General features: G+C 44.0%; 1 pseudogene; it reads left to right on the top strand.

Annotated features, from left to right (window-relative positions):
- Positions 1–656: 656 nt before the first annotated feature.
- On the top strand, positions 657–774 carry LOC124799653 (annotated as a pseudogene).
- Positions 775–4,529: the final 3,755 nt, after the last annotated feature.

Genomic DNA, 4,529 nt, shown 5'->3' with positions numbered 1-4,529 from the left:
CTCTGAACTTTGAAAAAAAAAACACAGTACATACAATTTTCTGCTGTAAAAAGCACAATTCCTTCAATAAATATAACACATCAACAGAAGTCAGTAGACAAGGTGTATGTATAGATGCGAATCTTAATTGGAAAATTCATATTTTGGATCTCCTAAAGCGACTAGGTTCAGCAACTTTTGTGATCAGAATAATTGCCAATTTTGAGGATATAGAAATTAGTAAGCTAACATACTTTGCATACTTTGACTCTCTGATGTCATACGGAATAATATTTTGGAGTAACTCAACATCTAGACAAAAAGTATTCACTGCTCAAAAGAAAGTGGTTAGAATAATGTGTGGGTTTCATAGTCGCACATTTTGTAGGCATCTTTTCAAACGTTGGGAATTCTTACAACAGCCTCACAATACATCTACTCACTAATGAAATTTGTTCTCAACAACATGGACCAGTTTAAAAACAACAGTGATATTCATGATTATAATACCAGAAAAAAAGAAAGACTTATGCTGTCCTTTGCTCAACCTATCTTTGGCACAGAAAGGGGTAAAATATGCTGCTATAAAAATTTTCGACAAGTTACCAGATGAAATAAGGTGTCTGACAGACAGCAGTAATAGCTTGAAAAATAAATTGAAATCATATCTCCTTGACGGCAACGGTCTTGCCGCAGTGGCTACACCGGTTCCCGTGAGATCACCGAAGTTAAGAACTGTTGGGCGTGGCTGGCACTTGGATGGGTGACCATCCAGGCCGCCATGCGCTGTTGCCATTTTTCGAGGTGCACTCAGCCTCGTGATGCCAATTGAGGAGCTACTCGACCGAATAGCCGGCACGGTAGCTCAGCGTGTTCGGTCAGAGGGTTAGCTGCCCTCTGCAACAAAAAACTGAGTTAATCGATCAACAACGAACTTAAAACGGATGTCGTACGACGTCCGCCCCAAGCAGACGCAACGAACAAAAGTGAACAAAAATGAGATTAAAAAAAAAAAAATAGTAGCGGCTTCGGTCAAGAATACCATTATAACGGCCGGGAGAGCTGTGTGCTGACCCCACGCCCCTCCTATCCGCATCCTCCTCTGAGGATGGCACGGCGGTCGGATGGTCCCGATGAGCCACTTGTGGCCTGTAGACTGAGTGTTTTATATATATATCTCCTTGACAACTCCTTTTACACCTTAGATGAATTCTTGAATAGGAATAAATAAATCTATAAAGGTAGTATATCCAGTTTGTGCCATTTAAGGGAATGATGTAAATAACAGAAATGTTAATCTTTTACTCTGTATTTATACATTAAAAAATTTTGTTTCATATGTGCATTTCTTGTGCACTTGACACATTCCACATCATAACGGCTACCGCACCATGCGACTGATCAATGGAACATGCAACCAACTAACTAACTAACTAACCAAGTTTGAAGTAAATATCTGATCCGAACGTCGTGACCTCCCCTTATTACTTTTTTTATTGATGTATAGATTAGCACAAGATAGGAGAATACGAAGGACAGTATCAAACCAGCTGAGAGGCTGATGACTAATAAGACTTCGCGTGGACTGAACAGACAGCTGTCTAATCGTCGTTATGTAAGACAACGACAACGGACTACTCCCCTCGTTAACAAATCAGCCGAGTGTGAGTGGTCCGCTTAACAACGAGCTGTGCCAGTGTCGGTGCTGGCGCCCGAGCGTCAGAGCCGCCGCCGGCAGCTCCCGGACGAACCTGGCGGAGGCGGGCTTCCGCCCCCGCCGCCCACGCCCGCCGCCCACATGACGGATGGGCCGCCGCGACCATTCTTCAAGGGCGCTGCCCCGCTGCCCGCTGTCCGAGACCGTGACGTAGCGTGGCGTACCGTGCTGTACCGTTCTGTGTTGTAATTCCCGTGCAGATGCGGGGGCGTCGCCGCGTCGCTCTTTGCCTATGCTGTTTCCGTCTGCGCAACCAAAATCTCTTCCCACCTATGCGGATTTTATAATTTCACTTTCCGCAATTCGTATGTTCCATACAAACTGGGAGAAGACGTAAAAACTTTAATGTATGCCGATGACATTATCATTCAAGAAGGGATAGTAAATACCACGGAAGATCGGTTGAACAGAACTGAAAAGTTGATAAGATGAATATCAATAGCTTATTAAGTAATGGTAGCAAAAGACTGACACGAATTACTTACAGGAGAACGGAATGACTGTTCATACCTACCGTCGATGTTAGGGTAGCGGAAATACAAGTGCGTCTGAAAAATATGGTCTCAGAAAATAAAGACAGTAACAATTACAAAAGCGATACCCTTACTAGCCTTCATAATAATCACCATTAGCTGCAACACACTTCCGACATCCGTTGTAAAGCTGTTGGAAACGGCAGCTAAACGCCTCTTGTAGGGTCGCTCAAAAGAGGAAAGGCCGCTGGATCTGAAGGGATACCAGTTCGATTTTACACAAAGTACGCGAAGGAACTTGCCCCCTATCTTGTAGCGGTGTACCGAAGGCCTCTAGGAGAGCGCAGCGTTCCAGAAGATTGGAAAAGGGCACAGATCATCCCCGTTTTCAAGAAGGGACGTCGAACAGATGTGCAGAACTGTAGACCTGTATCTCTTTAACATCAATCAGTTGTAGAATTTTGGAACACGTATTATGTTAGAGTATAATGACTTTTCTGTAGACTAGAAATCTACTCTGTAGGAATCAGCATGGGTTTCGAAAACGACAATCGTGTGAAACCTAGCTCGCGCTATTCGTGCACGAGACTCACAGGGCCATAGGCACGGGTTCCCAGGTAGATGCCGTGTTTCTTGACTGCCGCAAGGCGTTTCATACAGTACGGCACAGTCGTTTAATGAACAAAGTAAGAGCATAAGGACTATCAGACAAATTGTGTGATTGGATTGAACAGTTCCTAGATAACAGAACGCAGCATGTCATACTCAATGGAGAGTAGTCTTCCGAAGAAAGAGTGATTTCAGGTGCGCCGCAGGGGAGTGTCGTAGGACCGTTGCTATTCACAATATATATATATATATATATATATATGTATAATATATATATGACCTTGTGGATAACATCGGAAGTTCATTGAGGCTTTTTGCGGATGATGCCGTAGTATATCGAGACGTTGTAACATTGGAAAATTGCACTGAAATGCAGGAGGATCTGCAACGAATTGACGCATGGTGCAGGGAAAGGCAATTTAAACTCAATGTAGGCAAGTGTAATGTGCTGCGAATACTTAGAAAGAAAGATCCTTCATCATTTAGGTACAATATAGCATGTCAGCAACTGGAAGCAGTTAATTCCATAAATTATCTGGGAGTAGGCACTGGGAGTGATTTAAAATGCAATGACCATATAAAATTAATCGTCGATAAAGCAGATGCCAGACTGAGATTCATTCGAAGAATTCTAAGGAAATGTAGTCCGAAAACAAAGGAAGTAGGTTACAGTACACTTGTTCGCCCACTGCTTGAATACTGCTCACCGGTGTGGGATCCGTACCAGATAGGGTTGATAGAAGAGATAGAGAAGATCCAACGGAGAGCAGCGCGCTTCGTTACAGGATCATTTAGTAATCGCGAAAGCATTACGGAGATGATAGATAAACCCCAGTGGAGGACTCTGCAAGTGACACGCTCAGTAGTTCGGTACGGGCTTTTGTTGGAGTTTCGAGAACATACCTTCACCGAGGAGTCAAGCAGTATGTTGCTCCGTCCAACGTATATCTCGCGAAGAGACCACGAGGATAAAATCAGAGAGATTAGAGCCCACACAGAGGCATACCGACAATGTTTCTTTCCACAAACAATACGAGACTGGAATAGAAGGGGGAACCGATAGAGGTACCCGAGGTACCCTGCGCCACACACCGCGAGGTGGCTTGCGGAGTATGGATGTACATGTAGATGTAGATCGCTAGAGGCCCGTGGTCATTGTCGTTGGATATTCTCATCATCACAGGAGACGACACCGGTGCCTTCAATACGATCCGGAGACCAAGGGACATTCAATGGCATGGTGTTCATCTTCTCCCCCACCTCCCTTGCGCAGAAATTAACAATGGATCAAGCCCTTGTTGACGAATAAGGCTGCCATCATCATCTTAATCTTGGATTTGTCAGCCGAACCGTTTCAGGAGCTGGGGAAGAGGATAAAACGTTGCCACTGACTGTCGGCTGCTCTTGGGACCATATCGATATTACCGGGTCATATGATGCCCATGTCCAACAACACGTGATCAAGATGCTTGGAACGATTCCACAAGGAGCATCTGCTGACAGTTTCCAACAGCTTTACCCCGCACGTTAGAAGTTTTTTTATAGCTAATGGTGATTACTTCGAACGCCAGTAAAGGTATTTTGATTCTGTCTTTTGTTTCCTTTTTTTTCTGAGACGATTCATCGTCAGATACTTCTCGTATATAGGAACAAGCGGTACTGATCATACGACTAATAGCCTACGTTTATATCATTCGGAGATGTAGACAAAGCCTTTGAGAATATTGAATGCGACATTTTCTTTGGAATTC

Source organism: Schistocerca piceifrons, chromosome 5 (assembly GCF_021461385.2).
Source record: "Schistocerca piceifrons isolate TAMUIC-IGC-003096 chromosome 5, iqSchPice1.1, whole genome shotgun sequence".
Lineage (NCBI taxonomy): Eukaryota > Metazoa > Arthropoda > Insecta > Orthoptera > Acrididae > Schistocerca > Schistocerca piceifrons.
Note: the sequence above shows the minus strand (reverse complement) of the source record. Positions and strands in the feature narration are given on the sequence as shown.